Source organism: Lycium barbarum, chromosome 2, assembly GCF_019175385.1.
Source record: "Lycium barbarum isolate Lr01 chromosome 2, ASM1917538v2, whole genome shotgun sequence".
In the NCBI taxonomy this organism is placed as follows: Eukaryota; Viridiplantae; Streptophyta; class Magnoliopsida; order Solanales; family Solanaceae; genus Lycium; species Lycium barbarum.
The window spans coordinates 64,804,645-64,821,013 of NC_083338.1; positions in this window are offsets into that span (position 1 = coordinate 64,804,645).

Sequence of the window (16,369 nt, forward strand, 5' to 3'; positions counted from 1 at the left end):
AATGTTGGTGTTGAAATATTGTTATAGTCGTAGGGGCTGTTTTGGGGGTGATTTGGGTATGTTGTGCATGTGTAAATGTGAATTACATGTGTGAAATTATGTGTTGATGTTGAGACATTGTGGAACCCGTAGGGGGACTGTTTGGTGTTGAATAATGGACTGATTTTATTTAATCATTATGGTTGTTGCTATCATAGATTGCATGGTAAAAAGAATGAAAAGAATTGGAAGGTTAATGGTGAAGTTGTGTTGATATGAACTTGTTATTTGTGGAATTGTGGCCGTGTAGTGGACTGTTTTGTGTGGAAGATAGTGAACTGATTTTACTTGGTATTTTGATGGTTGTTGTCATGAATTTTATGATGAAAGTGAAGCTTAATGATTCAAGTTGAAATTGAAATGGTTTGTGGGCTGTTGTAAGAATAAATATGATGCTAAAACTGTTCCAATAATCGTATAAGTAATGTTGTAAACGTGTTGTTGTCGTTGTAGTTGAAGTTGGAAAACTGCGAATTGAAAATGGTAATGTTGTACGTGCTGTTTGGCCGTGAATAGGGGACTGTTTTGAATGATGTACGGACGGTCCAAAGTTCCCTTAAGTCATGTTTAACCAAGTTCGGATTGATACTTGAAAGTATGATTAGCAATATTAGTTTGTAGTACTAGTTGGTTTGAATACGAACGAAACGTCGTCTAAATGTTAGAAAGGGATTGTTAACGTTAAAATACATACTGAATTCCCTCATAGACTAATCGTTGCTCTTGATATCTTGATATAGGATAAGTACCATTGGGCAGCAAGTACAAGTTATAATACGACTAAACGCTAAAGGTATGTAAAGCCTATTCCTTCTTTTTCTTGGCATGTCCTAGACGTAAGTAAGAAATGATATGAACCTTGGGGTAAATTCTACTCTCTAGTTCCAAGAATAACTTATGATTCTATTCATTCCTTAATGTTATTATCACGAGCCTACTATATGATTGACTAATAAATAATGTATAGAAGTTTCTACTCTTAAAGAATTGCATAATTAGATGCATACTTGGCTTTCAAAAGCTACACCATGTTAAATTGATACATGTACATGAAGTCTAAAACGTTCCTTGTTATAGTTTGTAGTGAATTTAGAACGAACTTAATATGATCATTATCCTGATACTTGAGAGTTGATTAGTTTACTTATCTATTGAGTCTCAAAAGATGATTTGTATGTATGTGGTTGCTTATTACTCTGCTCGTGCTTACCGTTACATCCTTCACTGAGTCCCGGGCCAGGACACGTTTTTCGTGCGCATATTTATTACATTATTCACCGAGTCCCTCACTAGAGGGCCGGGACACATTATATATATATGATGATATGATGATATGATGATATGATGACATGATGATATGGGGATGACGGCCAGGGGGGCATATGTTCATTATTCACCGAGTCCCTCACTAAAGGGCCGGGACACGTATATGTACATGTTTATGATGCCATGATTTTAATTACCGAGCCCCTCACTAGAGGGCCGGGACACGTTATATATGTTATATATAGAATGATCATTCAGCTTTGATTACAAAACTCTATATTGATATTGATATGAGAACGATACAGATGAATTATGTTCAAAGGTAAGTTTTATGAATTTCTGTTTGTTGCATTGGGTTCTACACACATTGTCTCAGTATGAGTCTATTACTATATTTCATGCTTTACATGCTCAGTACATATTTCGTACTGACCCCCTTTCTTCGGGGGGCTGCGTTCATGCCCGCAGGTACAGACGCTCGTTTCGGAGATCCACCAGCCTAGGATATCTATTCAGCTACTTTTGAGTGCTCCTTTGTTCCGGAGCCTAGCTTGTGGTATAACGCCCTTTTGTTGTATATGTATGGGTTTATTCGGGGTACGGTGGGGCCCTGTCCTGTCATATGACACTGTCATTACTCTTAGAGGTCTGTGGACATTTGTGTGGGTCTGTATATAGTTGTTGTTGCGTTGTATGAATACGACTTATGTTTGGGGCGTACCCATTCGTAATGGCAGCCTTGTCGGCTTGCATATATATATATATATATATATATATATATATATATATGTTTGGGATGTTGCGTGTAGTGGCAGCCTTGTCGGCTTGCGTAGATATATATATGTTGTTGTTGAAGATCGTAACTCCTCAGGAGACAGGTGCCTACGACATACAGAATTGTGACAGCTTTAAAATAACGTCCTGTCTTTTTATACAAATAGGTTCATAATATGCTGGTTATAAAAGATTATAGTTAACAGGGGATATGAGTGTCCAACTCGGGCACTAGTCACGGCCTACGAGGTTGGGCCGTGACAAAAGTGGTATCAGAGCGGTTCAATCCTCAGAGTGTCTACAGACCGTGTCGAGTAGAGTCTTGTTTATCGATGTGTTGTGCACCACATCCATAAACAGGAAGCTACAGGACATTTAGGATGTTACCTTTCTTTCATATCTAAGATCGTGCGATAGAGGCCAGCCATAGGAAATGAAATTCCTTTTACTAACCCTTGATTTCAGTTGAAGAACGGCATCGACAGAAGAAAGTGACTGATGATATTGGAAGCTACACAGTACACAGGTAAGCAATGGTATGAAAGATGTATGTTGGGTAAGGTATTTGAAGTACGATTGAAATATAAAGTTGAAGATTGAAAGGGAAAGTAAACAGGAAAGTATAACAGGTGCAGTTTGAGTTGGACATGTGAGGTAAGTCTCGACATCTTTATACTTTTACTTGAAATTGTTAGCCCTGTGTGGCTATGATACGATATGATATATACGTATATATGTTGGCCCTGTGAGGCATTGTTGGTATTTCCTGCGTACAGGTTTTGGGATAGTAAGAAGTACAGAGGAACCACTTCCCAAATTTTCCCAAAAATATAAAAAGGAGAATGAGATATAAGTTCATAATATGTCTTGAAAGTCGATACCGATAGGGTAAATTTATTATGTTGGATTAAAGCTTAAGAGATACCCTCCATGTCATTCGTAAGAAGCATCATCCTTATTTGGGAAATTTTATTTCGAGAAAGCATATATGAGCATCGAATTCGCAATTCATTTAAACGGACAAGAATACGTTCCAACCACATTTTGCTTTAGAAAAAGCCTATGTTGAAGGGAAAAAATGTCCGATGATTAAGTTTCACCTTATTGGAAGAATACAAAGCGTATGACAAGCAGTTGGGAATTAAATGATTCGCTCACGACTCAAAAATAAATATGGAGGTAAACTATGTGAATCAAGCACTAAGAAGTTCTGTGGTGCTTGTCGGACTCTAGTTTTCTTCTGCTGGTGGTTGGAGAATGCCTCATAGTAAAATTTTATCAGTTCTCATCGACTAATTGGAGATGGAATTTGTTATATCCCGTATTTTTGAACGTCGGATTATTTGTAAGCGGAGGTGGGGCCCACACGTCAATTTTTTTTATTGGAGCATGTGAAAAGTTATAGGAATCACATATGTAAAGTTAAACACAACTCAAGAAGGACCCTTGAGCCAAATCAAAGTGGATGCCCTCCGAACGAATATTTTTAAGAAAACGTTTTCGGGTGACCTGACTTTGAGGGGCCAAAACGGTATTATAAGTTTGGAATTTGGAAAAATACTAAGAACTATAAGTTGTAGATAATTGAATTAGCTTTCCAACCATAGGTCGTGGGTTCCCAGGTGATATCGGTACAAGGAGATATGGACGTTTTAAGTCCGAAAGGTCAGTGGGCTAGGCCCAACTCGGGGCCAACCGGGTTAGGCTAAAAAAAATAAGAGAAAAATGAGGCCCAAGTGAGGAGGTGGCCGGCCATGGTCCTTAATAAAGGACCCAAGCCCATTTAAATTAGTCATGTGATAAATGTATAAAAGACCATTTAGTCAACATTTATCACTTAGAAGTTTCAAGAAAATTAGAAGAGGAGAAAAACAAAAAAATGAAGAGCAAAAGAAACATGGCATTCGGCCATGCCCTCCAATTTTTGCCCCTTTGAAATCTTCTCCCAAAAATTATTTTCTTGTGGTATTCCTACTAATTCAAGGGTCCTCTACAACTTGGTGTAGTTATTTTGGAAGAAAGGGCACTTGTTTCATCAATTTGACAACTTGGTCAAGTGAAGAAGTTTGGAGAGAAAGGTAAGAATTAATTCCTTTTTATCATATTATGAAGGTTTGTTTATGTTGTAGTATGTAGAAATGAGTAGAATTTATGGAAATATGGAAGTTTGCAAAGTGGGTGTGCATATATGTAAGTGGCCGTACATGTATATTGTTGTATAGATAATATGAGTTGAATTTTATGTTATATTCTAGTTGTGGTTATGGTGGAATTCATATTGGAAATGGAAGTTGAATTGCTTTGGTTGAGGTTGGAAATATGGAATATAGCCATGTGGTGTATGGAAGTAGAATGGAAATGGATTAATTTTGTTTAATGTGTTAGTTGTGTTGTGGTGATCCTTATAATGTAAATGAAGGTTAAATGGTTTAAGTTGGTATTGAATTGGAATGTAGAAGATTATGTCACTTTAGAATGATTTTGTGACATTATGGAAATGAAGTTGTTAAGATGTAAATCATGATTATGGTTGATGAAATTGGAAGATGGAAATATGTTATGAATATGTATGTTGAAGATTAGAAGTTTTGGATGGATTATGGTTTTGGTGAAAAATTTGTATACTTTGTATATTTTGTGAATATTTCGTAGAAATGATATGAAATATTTCCAAATTGTATTGTAATGATCTTGATTGGTAAATGAATATGAGAAGGTTGGTATTGATTTGAAAATGTGAAGTTGGAATGAAAACTATTACACTATGTTGGAAAGGAGACTAGTTATGCTATATTGTGTTTTGTGATGATTATTGGTATTGTTGTTGGTATGGTTGTTGATATTTGAGTCGAGTTAAATCTCGGGGATGTTGTATGTATAGGGGAGATACTGCCCAAATTTTTGTAGACAAGTATTGGTTAAGATTTAAATCTTAAAGCCTTACAATTAATATTTGGTAATTGTGACCAAATTGTAGATTTTGGCGAACTTGAAACTTGATTTTGGAGACGTGTATGAAGCGGAAAAGGTATGTAAGGCTTCACTTTTCCTTTTTTGGCATGTCTTAGACATAATAGGTTTGAATACGAGCCTCGGAGACGATCCTATTCCTAGAAATCCGAGTTTGAAATTAACCTTTTTTCATTCAATAGAATTGAATTAAGATTCCATATCTTATTGAGACAATTGCATCTAACGTCTATAACTTGTCAAATGAAATCGGATTACATTAAAACCATCATAGGTGTTGTGATTATCCTAATGAGAATATTTCTATGATGAATATGACGAATATGGTTTCATGGTCAAAGATCACGAGTTATGGACTCAATATGAATATGAGAAAATAGAGTTAGTTCCTAATCCTCAATCTTATTTCTTTGAACATGACTCTACTTTCTAAAGACTTCAAGAATACAAGGTGACGCCTTATTAGGTTTGTGATCTTATTATATGTCTTTTCTTAATACTACTCTACGTTTATGGTCTCTCTTTATAGTACTAGTTCCTCCAAGGCGAGACAAAGTGACCATGGTTATTCCATAAGATAATCGGAGGCTACCGACCTTATGTCACTCCGATACGGACACGATTTTCTTTAGGCTCTCATGCATGCTGTTTACATGTTATAAGTATATGTACATGTATATGGGGAAGATTGGAAAAGGGAAGGCGCTATAGACGCACAACCACCTGATCAGTTGGAGTATGGTACATGATATCGTCCCGGACGCGGGATGCCCGGACGCGGGATATATGGTCAAATGGATCGGGGCCGACGCCTCGGCAATATGACATGTTCTATTTTCTATATGTATGAAAAGAAATGTTTTCCTAAGAAAGTAAAGTAATATATATGTATATGGACCGGGCTGCACGTTCCGCAGCAATATGTTATAGTATATGCACATATGGATCGGGCTGCACGTTCCGCAGCGTCAAACATGCATGGTATTCGCCCAAGGGCACTTATATGCACAGGTTATTTTTCTACCTCATGATATGCTCGGTATTTCTTTGATGTCGTTATCCATGTTCTATATCTCCTGTATGTTATTATTCATGTCTTACATACTCGGTACATTACTCGTACTGACGTCCCTTCTTGTGGACGCTGCGTTTCATGCCACGCAGGTGAGCAGGCGGACAGGTTTGGTTCTTAGGAGCCCTATCGGCGGTACACTTGCAGCGCTCCAGTTGTTCCGGAGCCTTAGTTTCTTGGTACTTTTTTTTTGTGTACATATTCGGGCACGGCAGTACCCGGTCCTCCTTGTTACCATATGTATTTTGTTAGAGGCTCGTAGACAGACATGTACAGTCAGATGTTTCATAATCTTGGTTGTCCCTGTCGATGTATATTAAATTAGTAAAGTTTATTAGTATATGTTTACAATAGTGCTATTAATGATAATACTAAGTAAAGAAATAACGGTATAGTTCATACGGCCCACTTAGTAATAAAAGTATGACGCGAGATAAGGGGTGCTCGGTACAAGTATCGGGTACCCGTCGCGGCCCTCAGTTGGGTCGTGACAGAATTTGTGGAAGAAAAACTTAAACTTGTGGGCTGTCTAGGATCATATATTTCATGTGTTGTTGGTGAAATACTACAGATGATCTAGGAAAAGGTGGCAACTCGTAACAGAACATTTTATTGAGGTATCGAGTGAATCGATAAGCAGGGATAAATTACGACGAGTTACAATTAAAAAGAGTAACAATATGATTGAGATAAAAGTATAGAAGAGGAAGAGTTATACCAAATCTTGAGGGTGTTGATAAGACAACTTGTGAGATATTAAGGATAGGATTGATCAGAAAGGGCGAAGGGTCAAGTACACCTAGTCCGCAGAGTGTAATTAAAACATAGAAGAATTGTGAATAAGATTAAGAAGTATTACGTCATAGGATGGATTACAAACAGGATGTACTGTGAACACCATAAGGATTGCTATAGAAATGAGTAAAGCCTAGCAAGGAAGAAACTAAAGGAAATTGTGTAACTAGTGTGAAATGGTAAATCGGATGTAGAATGAATAAGGAAGAACTTACAAGGTCCTACAGGGAAAGTTCAGAATAAAAGTCAAGTGGTAACAAAAGTGAAAGTGCGCACAGGAAGAGAAGGGGGTTAATAAAAGGAGGAAGATAAGAAGAAAGCGAGTGGGATTACAATGTAGCAATGTGTTATGGCGTGTATAGCTGAGAAAATGAGTTATATAAGCGACAGAATTGTGAAAGACCAAACCAAAGGAAGATGAGCAACAAGACAGAATAAATACCAGAAATGACTGGTGTGATAAGAATAAAAAGAGATAAACAGAATATGATTTGAAAATGAGGAAGGGCTTATGTATAAGTTGTGTTTTCTGAAAGATACGGGAATAGCATGAGATTCCTCGTGCACAAAATAAAAGATGGACGTAGACTGGAGAAACGAAAGGAATACTAAAGGAAGTACCCAAGACAGACGTAATTAATTGAGTATGAGTATAGAATAAAAGGGAAACATATGGTTATGGACTTAAAGATGTAGTGCGACGAAACGATGTTAAGACAAGACCACTATTAAGACAAATTCGATATGATTTCGAGTAAGTTAGAAGTTAGCATTTGATATACAACAAGAGAGAAATAGTATGAGGCATAAAAGAGTACTGCGTATATGTGACTTCACCTCGGGAATAATGAAATCTTTAAAGGACAAGGATTGTGGATTTGCGAAACAACTGATGTATGGTGAATTTATTAGAGGAAACAGATGATATCCGTTGGGATAAAGATATTGTTATAAGAAAGCTTGGGACATTTATCATCAGAATATAAGTGCTACCTAATTGGAATTTAAAACGACTATAAACACTAGCTCTTTACTGATCGGAATAAATGGAATGTGACTTTGGATAAATTGTTACATTACTTACATTACTTGAGTACCAACCATCAGATAAAATTTTGTACTATATAATCGAGAGTTCTCATCGCCTCGTGATTTTGTTAAGGTCTCGTATGAAGATAATCAAGTTATAGATTATAAAGAAAAGACATGGATACGGTGTAAGTACAACCCCAAAGGGGGGAAGCGGGTGAAACTAAAGTAAGTATAAATGGAAACAATTGACACTGCAACAAGTTTAATGTGAATTCTTAAACTTTAAGTGAGATCCCTTGCAGAAACAAGTTAGTAAGATTTGAAGGCCAGCAATAAGTGGATAGAAGTCAAGATGGTATTGGAGACAGTGCTGAGAATTATTTGTAGGGGTCTTGGATAATATGACATCAGAACGTGGATGCTTGTAAAAAGGAAGAATACGACAAAAGAATGGTAACGAGTAACTTAAAGATATTATAAAAGATAGCAAGGCTATACTGGATTAGAGGTTAAGATATTGACAACAGAGTTATTGGCTAATGATATTGTGACATATAAGTAGCAAAGGAGAAAGGATAGGAAATCTCCCCTATAGCAAGTTATGAGAAAACCAAATGGTGAATAGAGGAAGGGAAAGGAGTATGGCGAAATAGACAGCAAGTGAGTGATAGTACAATAAGATATGTAAAACAGGATGAACCAGGAAAAGGAAGGACTATGACTATGATTAGATACCCTTTATACAAATTGTACAAGAATAGTTATGCAACCTACAAATACTTGTATGCTGAGGATAAGACCAAGTAAGTACTTGATAAAAAAGGTAGGAATTCAGTAACAACAGTGCGGTTGCAATATTTTGGATACGTCAAAGAAAGGTGTAAGGTGGTTTAAGGCAAAACTACAGAGACATCATTAGTACGGAGAGCAAAACCCAAAATTGGGCCCCGATACTATTGAAAGGTAGGAAGGAAGAATGTAAGGTAAAGCATAAAGACTAGTGAGACGACGCTAAGATATTTTCTGGGCTGATTTGAGTACCTACACATACTCATGTAAAGCTTGCAATAAGATGCATGATAGGAGAACTAAGAGCAAATCTGAGTAAAGGGACGATAGAAGAGTTGAGTCAAAAATAGAGAAACCACACGAGATAATATGCTTAAAGTGTTATAAGTGGGATTAAGGGAAATTGTGAAATGGTTTAAGTGAGATGGTCAGAACGAGCTAGTTACTAGAAGACAGTGAATTTAAATAGAACGAGCAAGAAGAACTCGACTTAAGCTTCATGTATAGATGGATATGGTAAGTTGCAGTCGATTACGGAGGTAGCTAAATCGTGTCTAATATATTTGGAAGATCAATATTAACAGATGTCAGGTGGAGAATGGCATTAGGCTAAGTAAAGAAAGGCACGGCATGATAGATGAGTTCAAGTTACAATTGATTCGTTATAAGATCACCAGAAGCAGTATACTTATGTAGGACTAATTTGACATTCGGGGATGAATGTTCCTAAGGGGGGAAGGATGTTGCACCCCGTAAGATTCCGTGCTATTTTAATTAAGACAAGAAATAATGAGTTAAGAAAGTTCAAGGAAAGTTAATCGAGTTAGTAAGAATATCGTTATATATATATATGGTTTCCTTAAGTATCCCAAGGTGACATGGTAACTTAAAGGATTTGAAATCGCGTTATCAGTATGTATATGAGGTAATGTGAGTGACCTTTTAAAGTATTTGAGATTATTAGTAGTGATTTAGAAGATGGACAAAAGATAGGAATATACTTTTGCGATTGGAGTTTCGTCGAAGCTTTGTGAGTTCTCTAGTTATGTTTAAGGTTATTGTGATTCTCCGGACCCTTCGAGACGCGTATATGGATTGTTATTGATGTATATGAGTGTGTATATGTATGTATAAGAGGTTACATGAGGTTGGAAGAGGATTACAAGTTAAACGAAATGCATCGGAACAACTTCAGTAAAATCTCGGACCCGGTTTTAGCCTATATTGTAGGAGGCATATCTCCTAGTATATGAGGAGTTTTAAGGTGTTTCAAAATCCTAAAATGAAGTTCATCGAGTCTAGTTTGTAACACAATAAACCGCTCGACAAAATGATATCGGGATGAGGAGATATAGACGATGAAAGTTGGGCTGAGTGGGGATTAAGACTTAAATGTTCACAAATTTTTCACTAGTGGCCGTGTGGGCCCCACAAACACATGACAAAATCAGATTTTTTGCCCATGCTTAGTTAGGGGAACGGGTAAGACTATATTGGGCAGCAAAATGGTCTCCTTGTTGACCAGAAGTTCAGTCACAACTCATTTCCCAACTACACAAAGTGGAATAGGAGAGAGAAGGTCCATTTCACAAACATAGAAACTTGGAAGATAGAGAGAGAGCCATAGCCAGCCATGGCTGTTCCACCACCATACCACGGCCAGCCTTCTATTTTTCTCTTAACAATAAGTCCCTAAAGTGTTCTACACATTCACTATTAAGTTTCAAGTGAAGGAGAAACCATAAATATGCCATGCAAGCTCTTATAAGCTCACGGCTAGATTTGAACTCTCCATTTTGATTCACAAAAAAATATTTTCCAAGGTGTTTCAACCCTTAGGGAGGTGCATAGCAACGTGGAGTAGCCATTTGGACGTGTTGTAAATGTGCAAATGTAAATTGAATCCATGCAATTAGGTGTGTTGATGTTTGAGCATGATAGTAGCCATGGAATTATAGGTGTTGATGATGAAGTATGGTTGTAACTTGGTGAACATGAATTGCATGCATGAGATTTCGAATGTTGGTGTTTGAATGTTGTTGAACCGTAGGGACTGTTTTAGGACGAATTTGGATGTGTTGTGAATATGTATATGTACATTGCATGTATGAAATTATGAATGTTGGTGTTGAAATATTGTTATAGCGGTAGGGGCTGTTTTGGGGGTGATTTGGCTATGTTGTGCATGTGTAAATGTGAATTACATGTGTGAAATTGTGTGTTGATGTTGAGACATTGTGGAACCCGTAGGGGGACTGTTTAGTGTGGAATAATGGACTGATTTTATTTAATAATTATGGTTGTTGCTATCATAGATTGCATGGTAAAAAGAATGAAAAGAATTGGAAGGTTAAAGGTGAAGTTGTGTTGATATGAACTTGTTATTTGTGGAATTGTGGCCGTATAGTGTACTGTTTTGTGTGGAAGATAGTGAACTGATTTTACTTGGTATTTTGATGGTTGATGTCATGAATTTTATGATGAAAGTGAAGCTTAATGATTCAAGTTGAAATTGAAATGGTTTGTGGGCTGTTGTAAGAATAAATATGATGCTAAAACAGTTCCAATAATCGTATAAGTAATGTTGTAAACGTGTTGTTGTCGTTGTAGTTGAAGTTGGAAAACTGCGAATTGAAAATGGTAACGTTGTGCGTGCTGTTTGGCCGTGAATAGGGGACTGTTTTGAATGATGTACGGACTGTCCAAAGTTCCCTTAAGTCATGTTTAACCAAGTTCGGATTGATACTTGAAAGTATGATTAACAATATTAGTTTGTAGTACTAGTTAGTTTGAATACGAACGAAACGTCTTCTAAATGTTAGAAAGGGATTGTTAACGTTAAAATACATATTGAATTCCCTCATCGACTAATCGTAGCTTTTGATATCTTGATATAGGATAAGTACCATTGGGCAGCAAGTACAAGTTATAATACGACTAAACGCTAAAGGTATATAAAGCCTATTCCTTCTTTTTCTTGGCATGTCCTAGACGTAAGTAAGAAATGATATGAACCTTGGGGTAAATTCTACTCTCTAGTTCCAAGCATAACTTATGATTCTATTCATTCCTTAATGTTATTGTCACGAGCCTACTATATGATTGACTAATAAATGATGTATAGAAGTCCCTACTCTTAAAGAATTGCATAATTAGAGGCATACTTGGCTTTCGAAAGCTACACCATGTTAAATTGATACATGTACATGAAGTCTGAAACGTTCCTTGTTATAGTTTGTAGTGAATTTAGAAATAACTTAATATGATCATTATCCTGATACTTGAGAGCTGATTAGTTTACTTATCTATTGAGTCTCAAAAGATGATTTGTATGTATGTAGTTGCTTATTACTCTGCTCGTGCTTACCGTTACATCCTTCACTGAGTCCCGGGCCAGGACACGTTTTCGTGCGCATATTTATTACATTATTCACCGAGTCCCTCACTAGAGGGCCGGGACACGTTATATATATATGATGATATGATGACATGATGATATGATGATATGATGACATGATGATATGGGGATGGCGGCCAGGAGGGCATATGTTCATTATTCACCGAGTCCCTCACTAAAGGGCCGGGACACGTATATGTACATGTTTATGATGCCATGATTTTAATTACCGAGCCCCTCACTAGAGGGTCGGGACACGTTATATATGTTATATACAGAATAATTATTCATCTTTGATTACAAAACTCTATATTGATATTGATATGAGAACGATATAGATGAATTATGTTCAAAGGTAAGTTTTCTGAATTTCTGTTTGTTACATTGGGTTCTACACACCTTGTCTCAGTATGAGTCTATTACTATATTTCATGCTTTACATGCTCAGTACATATTTCGTACTGACCCCCTTTCTTCAGGGGGCTGCGTTCATGCCCGCAGGTACAAACGCTCGTTTCGGAGATCCACCAGCCTAGGATATCTATTCAGCTACTTTGGAGTGCTCCTTTGTTCCGAAGCCTAGCTTGTGGTATAACTCCCTTTTGTTGTATATGTATGTGTTTATTCGGGGTACGGCAGGGCCCTGTCCCGTCATATGACACTGTCATTACTCTTAGAGGTCTGGGGACATTTGTGTGGGTCTGTATATAGCTTTTGTTGCGTTGTATGATTACGACTTATGTTTGGGGCGTACCCATTCGTAATGGCAGCCTTGTCGGCTTGCATATATATATATATATGTTTGGGATGTTGCGTGTAGTGGCAGCCTTGCCGGCTTGCGTAGATATATATATGTTGTTGTTGAAGATCGTAACTCCTCAGGAGACAGGTGCCTACGACATACAGAATTGTGACAGCTTTAAAATAACGTCCTGCCTTTTTATACAAGTAAGTTCATAATATGCTGGTTATAAAAGATTATAGTTAACAGGGGATAAGAGTGTCCAACTCGGGCACTAGTCACGGCCTACGGGGTTGGGTCGTGACAACTAAGTGGGCCCAACAACACATGGCTGAATCTGATTGGTGGTTACTTGAGTGGGACACATGTCATAAGGGTGGACACGTGTCCCATGGAGGGGCTGCCTATATATTCACATGGTGACTAATTGCTAAACATTTCATTCCATAATTTTCTTGAAAACAAAACTTATAGCACAGCCATGGCAGCTCACGGCCATGGCTGTTCACAATTGAGCTCAAGATTTTCATGGCTAAAAATCTTAAAAAAATGTTCTACACGTCCCAAAGGAGGCAGCAAGTTAGAATCTAAATTGAGAAAGAAGAAGTGGTGCAATTGGTGCAAGTGATTATAGGATCTGTCCTAATTAAATTAAGGTAAGATTCTTCTTCTTGAAATGTAATTGGAGTTAATGAAGTTGTAATGGAGAGATTAAATTGTATTAGACGAAATTGGAAGTAAGAAAATTACATGGTTATCGTTGGCGTTATAATGGGCAGAATTGTAGATGTTCTAATTGGATTAAGTTTGATTAGCGTTGTAATTATTATGGTATTGTATTTGAAGGTAATTTGTTTATGTTTGAGGGCTGGAAATATAGTATAGATAAGTATAGGAGCTGCTGTTCACGGCAATATTATGCTCTTTTCCGTGTGTTTGTAATTTTGCAAAGTAAAGATCGAAAATCGTATTTTTGATGTCGTAGTTTTGATGGAATGTTTCGAGCTTGTATTAGAATGATATTGAAGTAGTTTTATTGTGCATGGGTGGTGGTTGATGTTGTTTTCTTATTGTTGTCGATATGGCTCGTAAATTTGGAAGAAAGCATGCGTATAAGATATCATATAAGAAACGTATGTTGGTCTGTTTGGTGTATAATCGTAGATGTTAATGATTTGAATTGAAAAACGATTAGGAGGGGTTATTGGGTTGTTATCATTGTTGTTGGTGTTGATATGCTAATCGGAGGTTAATTGGAAGTTCGGATTAGGCGAGTTATGTAGAGGAAATGCTGCCCGATTTCCGTTAAGTTCTTAACTAATCAAAATACTGATTGAGATGTATGAACTAAGAAATGATTCCTATAAGTAATTGGTTGTAGATTTATAAGCTAGAGAGTCGTAGTTTATTAACAATGGTGTTACTTTCATATTAAATAGGCTAAAGGGGCGACGAAGAAAGCTTGGTTACAGATCCATAACAGGTATGTAAAGCTAACCCTTCCTTCTTTTTTCGCATGGTCCTTATGAAACAAACAGACGATGTGTATATGACTCCAAAGAAGCTCCTATTCTTAGAAACACTGGGATGGTTAATGTTCTTGATTCCTAGAACTTATTTTATTATGTTTTGATACGTGTCTATGATTTTAGGCGTCCTATTTTGATATAATCCATTGTGACATTCGAAGGGTACTTGATATGATTATTGTCTTGATTTTCAAATGATTAGTTCATTTTGATTATTCTATAGAGTCTTAGATATGACTTAGTTTGCATATGGTTGCTCACTACTTTGCTCGTGCATGCCTCAATATATCTTTCACCGAGTCCCGGGCCGGGGTACGTTCTCATGCACAGTTTCACTACATTGTTCACCGAGTCCCTCTCTAGAGGGCCGGGATACGGTATATATATATATATATATGATGATATCATGATATGATTATGGCGCCAAGGATGGTTTGTGATGTCTTTATTCACCGAGTCCCATGATGGGCCGGGTATGATATATGATATTGATATGCATGATTTACATTTCATAAGACAAGTGTATTGGTATTATGATTGTCATACTTGTCTCCTGTAATCTCTATTTCAGTCATGATCCTCTTTATTGTATTTCATGCTCTATATACTTAGTACATATCCCGTACTGACCCCCTTTCTTCGGGGGGCTGCATTTCATGCCCGCAGGTACAGATACTCGATTTGGTGATCCTCCAGCCCAGGACTTCTACTCACCTGTCTTGGAGAGCTCCATTGTTCCTCTTATACCCCGTATTTTCTTTGACGTCGGATTATTCGTAAGCTAATTGACATAAGTTCAAGACATGATTATTTTGAGATATGAGACAAGGACTTTTTAATCCCGAATTTTAATATTGCACGGTTTGCTAGTTAATAACAAGTAGTGTAAAAATATTAGTGAAGATTAGGGGTTAATTAACCATGATTAGATTATTAAGTGGGGATTAAGGATTAATTAGCCTAATTAGTGTAGTAAGTGGGCCCCACCAAGCATAATAACAAAAATCTGATTAGTGTATTAGTGCATTACCATAGTGGGACACGTGTAGGAGTATTAGGCTGCATATAAAAAGCATTTGATGACTAATTCCTTCATCACATTTCATTTCCATTCATCACTTTAGTGAACTAGAAAGAGAAGTTCAGCCATGGCAGCTCACGGCCATGGCTGCTCCTAGTGAACTCAAGGTTATGGTAGAAAAACTTAGTTCTAAGGTGTTGTAAACATCCAAAAGTGATTTGCAACGTGAATTAAATCATTGGGGCAGCAAGAACACTTGCAATTTTAATCCACAAATTTCAGCAACATTAGAAGCCAAGCTTGTTAAGGTAAGATTTAATTCTCTCCTACATGTTTTAGAGGTGATTTGGACTTTGTAAAATTTGGTAGATTGAAATTGGATATAGGAAATTGTGTGTGTTGTTGCTAAATTGTTGTTTGGGCCGTGTGGGGGGCTGTTTTAATATAATAATGATGAGTTAATTTTAATTAGTATTGTTGTTGTTGTGTTGACATGGATTAAATGATGAGAGTAAATGAATTTGATGGTTAAAGTTGAAGTATATTTTAGTGGGCTGTTTTAAGAACTTGTTGTAATTAGAGGCTGTTTTGGGTGTGTTGTTCTTGTTCTTGTTGAATTGGACGATTAAGTGTGGTTAAGATTATGCATTGTGTTGTTGTAATCGTTAGGCTGTTATAAGATCGTTTCGATGAAGTGTTAGGGCTATAGATTATTAAGAATAACTTGAATATGTCGGAGTCGTTATGTTGACGATTATCGAATGTTGGAATGGTGTGGGCTGTATGGAATGTCCTTGGGTCTTGTTGTAACTAGTTCTTGATGCGATAACTTAGATGTGCCTTGGTTGATGCTATGTTGGTTGTTGTATAGTTGGCTTAAATATGAGGAAATTGAGCGATATAGGGGAAGTTCTGCCCAATCGCCTAGAAATAAGCTACTAAC